Source organism: Peromyscus californicus, unplaced genomic scaffold, assembly GCF_007827085.1.
Source record: "Peromyscus californicus insignis strain IS unplaced genomic scaffold, ASM782708v3 Scaffold_6__1_contigs__length_162567912, whole genome shotgun sequence".
NCBI lineage: Eukaryota > Metazoa > Chordata > Mammalia > Rodentia > Cricetidae > Peromyscus > Peromyscus californicus.
The window spans coordinates 107,378,825-107,391,676 of NW_026294584.1; the positions used below are offsets into that span (position 1 = coordinate 107,378,825).

General features: G+C 44.0%; 1 long non-coding RNA gene across 1 annotated transcript in view; it reads left to right on the forward strand.

Annotated features, from left to right (window-relative positions):
• The window catches only part of LOC128099951 (uncharacterized), a 44,808-nt gene that overhangs the window by 5,442 nt on the left and 26,514 nt on the right, over nucleotides 1-12,852 (forward strand). Inside the window, exon 2 of the long non-coding RNA XR_008214615.1 lies at nucleotides 2,806-2,966. This is a non-coding gene — a long non-coding RNA (uncharacterized LOC128099951). The remainder of the gene's footprint in view (nucleotides 1-2,805; nucleotides 2,967-12,852) is intronic.

Consider the following 12,852-nt stretch of genomic DNA (forward strand, 5'->3'; position numbering starts at 1 on the left):
GATCAGTCCTAGAAGGCTTATGGATCTCCTGGGTTTGACTCAATCTAGCCAAAAAGGTAAAGAAATTGTGAGAGGTGAGTTGGCCCACTGGGTTGCTCCAGGAATCATGACAGCTACCTTGAAGGCTGTAGGGCTGGATAGAATGACAGGATAATGTCCAGGGTAGACACAGAAGGAGATATCCTCAAGGGTTTTAATCAGGACCAGATCTCTAGTACAGAAGAGGAGAGGCCTCAGCAATCTTCACTCAGGGACTCTTTGTATGAAAAACCGAGAGGACTTGGAGTCTGGCCAGATGAATGACATGGCATGCTAGCTGGGTAGTCTTAGAGTCATTCAGCAGGTCTCTCAAAAGGAAAGGCATGCCATACAAAAACCTCCATGGCCATGGGGTACTCCTTAACTGCACCAAAACTATTCGCAGTAACTTTGTCTGGGGATTAGGGCTCCAACATCAGTTTAGTAAGACTTTGGAGTAGTTTCTTTTCTTTTTATTGTTATGTTTTTTTACATCCTGACCACAATTTCCCCTACTTCTTCTCCTCCCAGACCCTCCTCTCCATCTCTCCTCTGCTCCCTCCATCCACTCTTCCTCTGTGTCTCTTCAGAAAAGGCCAGGCCTCTCATGGATATCAACCAAACATGGCATATCAAGTTGCAGTAAGACTAGATACCTCCCCTCATATTAAGGTTGGAAGAGGCAACCCCATATGAAGAAAAGGGTCCCAAAAGGAGGTAAAGAGTCAGAGACAGCCCTTGCTCCCACTGTTAGGACCCCCTCAAGAAGACCAAGCTACACAACTGTAACATATATGCAGAGGGCCTAGGTCAGTCCCATGGAGGCTCCCTGGTTGTTGGTCAGTTTCTCTGAGCCCCTGTGAGCCCAGGTTAGTTGACTCTGTGGGTTTTCTTGTCATGCCCTTGACTCCTCTGGCTCTGAGGAGTCTATTTCTTGTCTCTCCCTTACAAGAAGACTGGGGATGTCAGGTTACGTGGGAGGTCAAATTATATTCCCAGGGCATGAGAGACTCCTTGAGTGACTTCTGCTTTGAAGGCTGGTCCATTGTACTCCGTATGCTTCTAGTTATTCTGAATCTGGGAGTGATTTGCCCTTTCTGTTTGTTAAGGAAAGGCTTCGGCCCTTAGGTAAATGTATCTACCTATACCAGTAGCAGATGGGTTTTAGGACGTCCCTGAAAATCGGTAAAATCTACCTTCCAATTTTCCTCTGGAAGTCTGGTGGAGGGAATGAGTTAGAGAAGGCTGGATTCTCTCAGAACTCAAGCTATTTTACCCATTCTAATATCATTTCCAACTATGGAAACCAAGACTTGTAGGGTTGGACCTTTTCCAGAGAGACCTTTTACTTTTCTGTTACTGTGATAAAACACCATGAGCGAGGCAATTCACAGAAGGAAGGGCTTATTTGGGCTTATGGTCCCTGAGGTTAAGAGTCCATCATGGGTTGGGGGATGGGCCCAGCTGCAGTGACAGGCATGGTGGCAGGAACAGGAAGTTCAGGTCACGTCTTCAAATGCAAGCTTGAAGCCCAGAGGGCAAACTGGAAGTAGGTGGGGCTTTTTACTCTCAAAGCCTGTCCCCAGTGATGCACTTCTTTAGCAAGGCCACACCACCTAAACCTCCCAGCCACACCACCAACTGGGGACCAAGTGTTCCAATACCCCAGACTATGGGGGACACTCTCATTCAAACTCCTCCTCCTTATGTCCCCTCACAGGGTTCTGTGTGTCCCTTTTAAATTGTTTATGTTTTCTCCCTGAGACCAGAGAGAGACTTAGAAGGGCTATTAGGCTTGCTTCTCTCTGTGTAGCCTTGGCTAGCCTGGAACTTACTATGTAGATCAGGCTGACCTCAAGCTCACAGAGATCTTCCTGACTCTGCCTCCCACATGTTAGGACTAAAGGTGTGCACCACTGTGCCCAGCTGCTTGCCTCCTCTTTACTCCATGGCTTTTGATAATTCGTTTCCAGCACTGACGTTCCAGATCTTTCTGCCTTTTGTTCTATAGTCTGTACAGCAGAGGCTGGTTCATCCTCGCCATGCCCTCGGTTTTGAATGAGTGCAAATGGCAAAAAGGAGGGTCAGAAACAACGAAAATCCTCAAATCTATCCTTGCAGCCTCCTCCACAAGTCAGAAAAGAAACCTCGCTTAAAACTACTCGAGTCTCTGGTTGAGAGACTGCTGTGTGGAAAGCCCTTCCTGTTTCCTCTGTGGATGAGCATCTCATTATCTGCTTTTACTATGAACATCTTTATGTCGTGGGATGAACAAGAGTAGCCTCTGTTGGAAGTAATCTACTCTTTAGCTGTCATTAAGGGCATATGACTTTATTCTTGTGCTGTTTTGTTGTCCTCCTCTTTTTTTGTGTGTGAGAATCAGAGGGTCAGCCTAACCCAACAGGGACTTTGAGGGACAAACATATTCGGTCTGAAGTGGGAGGACCATATTCCATTTCTAGAACCAGCTTCCCAATAGATTAAACAGCACATGACAATTCACCGTAGTGTCCATAGCCAAAAGACACTCGCTTCTCTAGACAACTGAGCTCAGTGGCTTACACTGCACAGGGAACTTGCTTTTGAGTTCAGAGCCAACTAGCGGGACACAAAGCAGCAGCCTCCCTTACAACCTGCTTAGAGTGGTTGCAGTGATTCTTATCTGCTGGCCATGATTGGGAATGGGGACTAACAAGAGTCAGAAAGCACTTTCCTCCCTTCTAGAGCGCTGTGAGACAGAATGCTAACCTTAACAGGCTACCTTCTGATCTCTCCAAACTTTCTAAGGTGATGACGGATGGCAGTCTGCACCTATGATCTAGCTGTATGAAGCAGACGGGTCAACGCTTTACCAGTGTCTAACCTGAGATCCTTCCTGCTTAGCATGGGATGAGGAACTGTTTAAAAACCTGTATCCACAATCGGTTTGTGTGTGTCTGCAAATTAAGGTAGGCAACCTGAGAAAACTTAGAAGTCTTCTCTCTTCTACAAAGAGATTGGGTTGTATGGGAGGTTTGTTCTCCTCATGCAGAGGGAGTATCCTACTACCTTAGGAAGGAGGTTAGGAGAATCTTGTTGGGCCCTATCTTAGTTTGGATTACTATTGCTATGATGAAACATCATGGCCAAAAGTAAGTTGGGGAGGAAAGGGTTTATTTGGTCTATGCTTTCATATTCATAGTCCATTATTGAAAGAAGTCAGGACAGGAACTCAAACAGAGCAGGAACCTGGAGGCAGGAGCTAATACAAGGCCATGGAGGGGTGCTAGTCACTGGCTTGCTCATCATGACTTGCTTCTCATGGCTTGCTTAGCCTGCTTTCTTATAGGCCCTTCTCCATCAATCACTAATTAAGAAATTGCCCGAAAGGCTTGCCTACAGCCCAATCTTATGGAGGCATTTTCTTAATTGAGGCTACTCTGATAACTCTAGCTTGTGTCAAGTTGTCATAAAACTAGTCATAAAAACAGGCCTACAATGGGCTCCCAAGATAGGGAAAACACAGTCCTAGAGGAGCTGAGATGGGATACAGAGACCCAGGAGCATCTAGAGTAAGAGAGAGATAATCAAAGGTAGAAATGGGGAATGTGATAGGGAAGGATCACTATTAAAAAAAAAAAAAGACTCACCTTTAATCCCAGCACTCGAGAGGCAGAGCCAGGTGGACCTCTGTGAGTTCGAGGCCAGCCTGGTCTATAGAGCGAGATCCAGGAAAGGCGCAAAGCTACACAGAGAAACCTTGTCTCAAAAAAAAAAAAAAAAAAAAAAAGACTCATCTTTTAGACAGCAGCTAGCACAACAGGATCTAACTGGCAATTCTAATTAAGGGTAATCCCAGAGGTAGAGTGCATGTAAGGCACCCTTTGCAGTTGAAGGGTGGTATTATAATTTAGACCCCTTGGAGGAGGGTTCGTTTCTCATTATCCCCCAGAGTGTATTGTAGCCAGGCTTCCTGGCATAAAAAAACGACGCACTTTTGTTTAAGATTTTGGGGATCTGCCGGGCGGTGGTGGCGCATGCCTTTAATCCCAGCACTCGGGAGGCAGAGCCAGGCGGATCTCTGTGAGTTCGAGGCCAGCCTGGGCTACCAAGTGAGTCCCAGGAAAGGCGCAAAGCTACACAGAGAAACCCTGTCTCGAAAAACCAAAAAAAAAAAAAAAAAAAAAAAAGATTTTGGGGATCTAATGCTGCCCAGTGTTTAAGGGGGCAGCTGAGTGGTCATCTTGGAGCAAGCCATGGGATGCAAGCCAGTAAGCAGCATTCTCCATGACCTCTACATCAGCTTCTGCCTCTGGGATCCAGTCCTGTTTGAGTTCCTGTCCTGACTTCCTTCAGTGATGAACAGCAATGCTGAAGTATAAGCCAAATAAACCTTTCCTCCCCATGTTATTTCATTGCAGCAATAGAAACCCTAAGACAGGAGGGAACCTCAATTGAGAAAATGCCTCCATAAGATCTGGCTGTAAGGCGTTTTCTTCATTAGTGATTGATGGGGGAGGGCCCAGCCCATTGTGGGTGGGGCCATCCCTGCACTGGGGGTTTTGGGTTCTATAAGAAAACAGGCCAAGCAAGTCATGGGGAATAAGCCCATAAGCAGTGCATAAGCAGACCTTCCATGGTCTCTGCAGCAGCTCCTGCCTCCCGCATCAGGTCCCTGCTTTGTTTGAGTTCCTGTCCTGACTTCCTTCAATGATGAACAGTGATGTGGAAGGGTAAACCTAATAAACCCTTTCCTCTGTAAGTTGCTTTGATCTTGATGTTTCATCACAGCAATAGAAACTGTAACTAAGACAGAAATCTCGAGTGGGGACTGCCCTTCTCCATACACATTCTCTAGACATCTAGAGGGGCAGGTCCAGCCTACGGCAGGGAGCAACTAGTGCAGACTAGTCTGTCCCAGGGAAGTGTGGGGCCTGATAGTGGAGCTTTGGTTCTTAGCCATGGATCAGCTCCCAGCATCTTCCAGTTTCCTCCCGTTTCTGCCCATGAGGCTTCTGCCTACAGGACCCTGGTCCCTGGTCCTCCACAGTTCCTCTTAAAGCCCCAACGTCTATGGAAGCACCTATCATTAAAAGGAGAGGTTTGCCATCTGAAATCTTGAGGAAGAGGCTTCATGAAATAACAGTCGGATTAACCCTAAGTTAATAGTTGTTTCCCTGGAGAAAGACTGAAACGTATCTCTTCTGGCCCCCGAAGTGTTCATTTAGGAAACATAAAGGTCCGTATTCTGAAAGGCCGTCCGATGGAAAATGTCCCCAGTGACTGTGAGAATGCTGAACTACTAGAAGAATGACATCATCCCTTACGTCTGAATTCTTTTGGTCAAGTTGAAAAGGAGTGAGGCTGGGAAAGCATGTGATGGCTGAGGTGAAAAAGAAGCATCTGGAAAAGGGGAGACTGGTAGTGAGGAATGAGCCACGAGAAAAGGGTCACAGAAAGGGCAGGTGGGAGAGTCAGTCAACAAAGAGTGCGTCTTTCATGGACTTGCTCCAGCCTCGGCGAGGAAAGCTGCCCAAGCATCCTGTTCACAAAGAGATCAACTAGATACTTTCGAGCTGGGATCAGAACTCTCCCACCTGGCAGGTGCGGCTGCTTCCTAGAGGAAGGTGGGTTGGTTGCACTGCCGGTTTTTAGGAGTGGCAGCATAACCCCACCATGGTTTCCCCCTGTTACAGGCAGGAAATCTCTGTTTAGATGTTTGAGGACAAAGCCCTTTCTTATTCAAAGATTAGGTACCCTACTCCTCCTAGTCCCACCCCTCAAATGGGGTGTGGTTCTGACTGAGGGTGTTGGCCATGCTAATTGTGTCCTGGGGGTTCCCTAGTTGTGTCCTGGGGGTTCCCTTGCTCTACAAGATTACATGAACTACCAGAGGATCACAGGCATCTCTGAGTCCTCCATTTTGATTTTCAGTCGTACTGACCTTAGGTAGAAGCTTTCAGATCCCAGTGGGGAGAGCTTTAAATCCTGGACCAGTCCCCACAAATGGTATGGGTATTCTTGGGTGAAGGGTGGCCATTGGTACCACGAAGTTCATTCCGTGGGATGGTCAAAGAATTGTATGTCCTGGAGAGAAAAGAAGGCCCACACAGGAAATGAAGGCAACAGGAAAGTAGAGAGACAGGTGGAAAGAGGAGGCAGAGGCAGTACTAGCTACAGAAGGAGGGACCTATAAAAAAAATGACAAAGTTTATAGAACAGTGTCTTAGTCACTGTTCTATTGCTGAGAAGGGACACCAAGGCAACTCTCATAAAAGAAAGCATTTAGTGGGAGTCTTGCTTACGGTTTCAGAGGCTTAGATCATTATCATCAAGGCAGGGAAGATAAAAGCAGGCAAGAGTTGGCTGGAGAAGTAGCTGAAAGCTACATCATGATCCATGAGCAGAGAGAGAGAGAGAGAGACAGAGAGAGAGAGAGAGAGAGAGAGAGAGAGAGAGAGAGAGACAGACAGACAGACAGACAGACAGACAGACTGGGCTTGGCATGGATTTTTGAAACCTCAGAGCCCACTTGCAGTGACACATTACCTCCAACAAGGCCATAACTCTGAATCCTTCTAATCCTTTCAAATAGTGCCATTCTCTGGTGAGTAAGAATTCAAATATATGAGACTATGGGAGCCATTCTTATTCAAACTACCACAGATAAACCGCTCTCATCAAGGGGGTGGGAGGGCCCAGAGGTGGGAGTACACACTGGGGCTCTGGGTCAGGCTTCTCTTCTCCCTTCTGGTTTTCCTTCCCTTCTCTCTCATTGGTTCCAATCACCAGCCATTAGTAATTTGTAAAGGTTGCAATGTCCTTTGGAGGGGGAAGGTGAAGCAACCAGGGAGGAGAGAGCAGAGAGAGGTGAGAGCCTCTTAAAGAGGCAGTCCCTGTTTTCCAGATTGGTCCAAGTTCCTTTGACTCTTCTAGAGCACCACCAGACGAGGCAACCTAGAATACTGCTCCGGGCTGTATCATTTCTTGCTCTGAAACTTTGCTGCCTGCAGAACTCAGTGCATCAGTTAAGAGCATCTATTCACCAGGCTCCACCTCACCTTACTAGTTTCTGGTTCACAGAAATGCTTCCATATATAGGTGAATTCACAGAGTCAGAAAAGCATAGAGGTTCCTAGGGATGGTAGGAGGAGACTGAGAAGTTAGTGCTCGATAGGTACAGAGTCCCTGGTGGTGGTGCTGCAGCAACTTGGAAATAGGAGTGATGGTCACACAACATGGCCATTGAAACCAGTAACAGAATCACACACTTGAAAAACGTTTAGCCAGGCATGGCAGTAGCTTCTCGGGAAGCTAGGTGTGTAACTTTAAGAAGACTAATGATATACCAAAGAGGGAATTCTAGCCAAGTCTAGGTTAGGGAGCTGATGAGTTCACTGAGGTTACAGGGATAGAACCTGTAGGGGTATAGGCGAGGCGTTACTTTCAGGACCATGGATGACTCAAAGGCAGCTGTGTCACCAAAAAGCCCACCCTAACATAGGTGACAACGTACAAAAGCTGCATGCTGGAGCCCTGCCTGAGCTGTAGGAAATTCAGCTGCTTGGAGACTCTATCTCCCAGTAGTTGTTAACTGTTCTTCTACAACCTTGGGGGAGGGGCCTGGGCACTCGGAAGTTTCAGGAGTGCGTCCAGACACTTCTTTACTTCCTAACTCCTCCAGGTTTCATTTACTCACTGAGGATTTTTGTTCTTTGACAGGGTTTCTCTGTGTAGCTCTGGCTGTCCTGGAACTCACTATGTAGACCAGACTGGCCTCAAACTCACAGAGATCTGCCAGCCTCTGCCTCCTGAGTGCTGGAATTGAAGGTATGCGCCACCACACCCCTGGCTACTTTGTCTTAAAGAGAGATGGTTTGATTTAGAGAAAATAGCCACACAACATTGAGACAGGAGGATTGTTTGAGTCTGGAATCTGGGAACATAGTGAGACCGTGTCTCTAAGGAGGTAAGAAATGGTTTTAAACACCACAGATGTATATTTCAACACAAAAAAGGTTCAGAAAAGTCTACTTTATTCTAGCCCACTCATATAAATTTTCCTTCATCGTTGACTCTCCTCTCCTCCTATTTACTTCTTTTTAGTTTTATACAAGATAGAAAAAATATTTTCTCATATTGTTGACAATTACTTCTCAACTTAGCAAGGCTTTTTGCTTTTACACAATCAATGAAATATTTAGATCTTAAATCTTCAAATGCTTTGGGTGGCTTTTATGGCCTTCTTGTCACATTTATAGAACTATATTTTGTCTTCCTTCTCGATGAGCACACACCTTCTGAAAGCACATAGAAACAGGCAAACATGTCGATTTCACAGCTCCCACATTTTTAATCAGATGGCATCTCACAGAATAGGAATATTTCCCAGGGGATGTGTAAGTGCTCAGTCTGCCAAACCATAGTGCTCCCAGAAGCCTTTTCAACTCATTTTGAAAATAGACTGTGTACAGAACCAAACTATAGCCTGGAAATTAACATTCTTCTTTTTAAAAATGGAGACACTGGTGTCTACACACCTTGTTGAATTCCAGGGAAAAATAACTTAGCGAATCTGCTTCGTTTCTTATTTTTTTGAGACAGGGTCTTGTGTATCTTGTGCTGGCCTTGCACTTACTGTGTATCTAAAGATGATCTTGAAGGTCTAATCCCCCTGCCTCCACTGCCTGAATGCTGGGATGACAGGCATCCACCAGCATACCTAATTCATATTGTACTGGAGACGCAACTCAGGACTTCAGGCATGCTAAGCAAGCCTGCCACTCACCGAGGCACACCCAAGCCTCCTAATCTGTTTTAAATGGTGCTAAATTCATTGTAAAACTGCTATATTGCCGTTTAGATCTCTACACTTGAAGGCCTCACACCTCCAAAGGCAACATTCTAAGCAGGTCTTACTAAAAAGTTCTCTCCAAGGGAGGAGGAACAGGAGACATTTTAGGGGAACTCTTGTGTTCCCCTGCTTACTCTGACTCGGTGTCTCCTAATGGCTACTTTCTGAAGCAAAGTAGACACAAAGATAATAGATACAAAGACAATAACTTAGCAGCTAATCTGTTTCATTCTTATCTTTTGAGACGGGGTTTTCTAGATCACATGCTGGTCCTGAACTTACTATGTATCCCGAGGCTATCAGAACCATTGAAGCTCTTGAAGAGAAAACCAGTGGAAGAATTTTCCATACATGGGCTGGAGAAAATACCTAGATACCCACTCTAGGTTGTCAGGGATAATGGCAAGGCTGGGAGAGAATGGAAAGGCTCTGAGTCACAGCCACTTGTGATGCTTATGATGAAACTTGGTAATTATGGAGTGTCCTAGAACTATGTATGGTGACAACCCTTATTTGATGTGGTTCTTCTTGTCTTCTAACCATTCTCCTATAGAACACACACACACACACACACACACACACACACACACACACACACACACACACACAGAGGCACACACATAAACACATGCACGTACATATGCACACATGCATGCACAAACACTCATGCTTTCATGGGGAAATAGAGGGGGAGCAAGACATAGTTATCAGAGTGGCCTAAGCCTCTCGTGTGCAACACTGGCAGTTATAACCTGGTAGAGGCAAAGAACAGGGACCCAAGAACCCTATGTTCAGATCAACAAAAAACAGCAAATGTTAAAACAGGAATAATACTCCTCTCAAAGGAATAATTAAGGTTCAAAACTAACCACAGACAAGTGAAACAAAGACCCCAAGATAGAAAATGAAGAGGAGGGGTGAAAAGCACTCAACAGGATACAGACAGCCATACTGTACCCACAAAACCGGTATTTATTAAAGCAACAGAACAGACTGCCTTTGCACACCAGACTCCAGAAGCTGAATGGATACAGCAAAAAGCATTACAAAGCCAAGGGAAATTTGGTGAAATTACTGTTATAACCATGCCTTTCTTGATATTTCAATTAGCTTATTCAGCAGAGAGAGAAAAAATATAAAGGAATAAAAAACATGTTTAACAAATGTGATGTCATTTATACTTAAAGAACCTTACATCCACTGAATAAAAGAAAAATACATCCTTTCCAAAGGTCCAAGAATGCCCATAAAAGTGACCCCAAGAAAGTGATACAAGTTCATAAGCATAATCCAACAATTTTCAATAAATAATAAGTAAAATTAAACATAAATTATTTTAAAACGACCCAAATCCTACCTACTTGGACATAAAAGCCAGCTGCTACTAACCTTTGGATTAAAGAGGAAATCAAAAGAAAAATGACCAGTTTTCAAGGAGTAAAACACAAGAAATATCAGCTTGGAGCAAAATTTATAGCTTCGAGTGCCTTACTGCCAAATAGACCAGAAAGGGTCCAAGGATGTACTTGACTCATTAAAAAAAAAAATCAACAAAATAAATCTAAAAGCATCAAGAAGAGGGATGAAGGAAGACAAAAGTCAAAAGTAATAAAATAGCATAGTAGATGGAAGGAAGGCTCTATCCAAACCCTGATTCCTGGCAAAGACCAACGAAAAAGACAGGACCCTCAACATTCTAATTAAGATGAACAAGGGCGATAAGAGGAGTGTGAACAAAACCAAGTAAGATTAGGACAATGGAAGGCAAAGAGAGCACAGATCCAGGCCTGACTCAAATAACCTCCGAGTATGGCAAGCAGCTCCGGTGACAGCTTCTAATACTTAGAAGGATAGATTGCTAGAAGTAAAATCAGGAACACATTCTGAAAGGGAAGCCAGTGATATTGATAAGAGCTCTATCACACTTTTAAATAGCTGTAGGTGTTTAAGAGACATTAACAATATTTAGATAAGGACTGTATGATAAATGATATTCTAGGGTTGCTAACAACTCTTTTTGCTATGGCAAGCTAAAACTTTCACACTAAAGCATTCAGGGATCAAATATGATGCCTTAAGTGCCCATACAGTCACTCCGTCTGTGTTGTTCTCATTGTAAAATCACAGTGATCAAAATAACCTGGGACTGGTTCAAAGATGGACATAGTGTTTTATAGAACAGACTAGAGAGCCAAAACCCAATCCACACACAAACATAACACAATTTGACAAAGGTACAAAGGCAGTGCAAGAATGGTAAGTCACTTTTCACTGAACGATGCTGGTACAATTAGATTTGTATATGCAAATAGGGACCCTGCATCCTTGTCTCTAATCATTACAATCCAATGCTATAAACACTATAGAAGAAAATAGGACAAGAAAATCTTTATGACCTTAGCTAGGCAAAGATTTATTAGATGCAATACTAAAATCCATAAAAGAATGAATTCATTCATTAACTTTCATCAATAGGCATAAATTTAACTTTGCATAATGAACCATTCTGTGAAGAAATAGATAGCTCAAAAATCTCAATACATGGATTATGACATCCTGAGAAGAATGGTGTTGCATGTAATACATTTGCTGTTCCTATCTCACCTTTCAGCATCTGATTCTACTATAATCATTTCACTAACAAGGCCTCTGTGGGTGTCAACCACAGAATAGGACTTCAGTCAATATAAACAAAAATAGAATGTATTCAGGGAAGAGGTAGCATCTACAGGGCATGTGGGAAGCCTGCAGCAATGTTTTTGTTAGGACTGTCCAAGATACTTCCAGGGTCTGGTGTCTGGTGAGCTGCATCAGGAAGCCAAAGCTGGGATGACAAGACCCACGCTGCCTTCTAGCACCTTGCACTTTGAGTAGACAAGTGTAATGCTTGCTTTTGTTAAGTCAAGCTCTGCCACTCATCCAGGACCAGTCACTTGGTATGTATGGGGTAGATAAATTCTTCCAAAATGCACCAGGGATTTCCAAGGCTAGAGGATTGCTGCTTTTATGGGTGTGGCCTTCTTCAAGTGCTATTCTAGTCCTACTGGGCATGACAGCAATATTAAGTGTCATGAATTCATAATAGTAACCAGACTATAAAACAATTCCTTTCTCCAAATCTATATGTCAGTGAACTGGGACAATTCAAGTATAATCCTGGGACATGAAATTTACAGGTGATAAGGGTGAAGTCTTTGATGGAGCCAACCTCCTCACTTCTCAGGTGTCAGAGGGTCATGTCCACCTCTCTGTCTTTCTTACTTCTGCCTTCTCTAACAGGAAATTTAAGTTGCTCTCTATCTCTGAGGTAATCTCCTCAATGAACTTAAGCAATTGAGACTTTTACAGGTAGTTCTTACTGAAGGCTCTGAATTAAAAATCCCTTCATCAACATGTGAGGCTGTTGAGGTAGCCATAACAGAGTACCATCCATGGTTCATCTCAAATCACAGAAATTGGAGGCTTAGAGTCAAGACAGAGGTATTAATAGTGTTCAGTTCTGACATTCTCTTGGCTTATAGATGGCTGGCCATCCTGTCCCTGGGTTTTCATGGGGTCTTCTCTGTGCATAGGTTGTTATCCTGATTTTTCTTATATTGACACAAATAAAATAGGGTCAAGACTCACTCTTCCATACTTATTTTATCTTAATTTTATACAATCTACAAGTACAGTCACATTTGGAGGTATTTGGAGAGTGGGGCTCTGATGCATGAATTTGGAGGGTAGCCAATTTTTGCCCATATCACAATGAAAACACACATAGATGGGAAGGAAGAAATGCAACAACAAAAAATGCTATCCTTGGTGGATTATTTTGGGTTAACTTTGAAATCGAGACAGTAGCGGTACACAGAACATCCCTCCATCCTCAACCCTTGAATTCTTCTCTATGTGTTGTTCTGCATGAGTCAAGCTAGAAGATGATAGACAGGTCTGACACGGTCAATGGATGTATGCTATGAACTTGAGGAAGGTAGGTAGGTAACAAGATGTGTTGT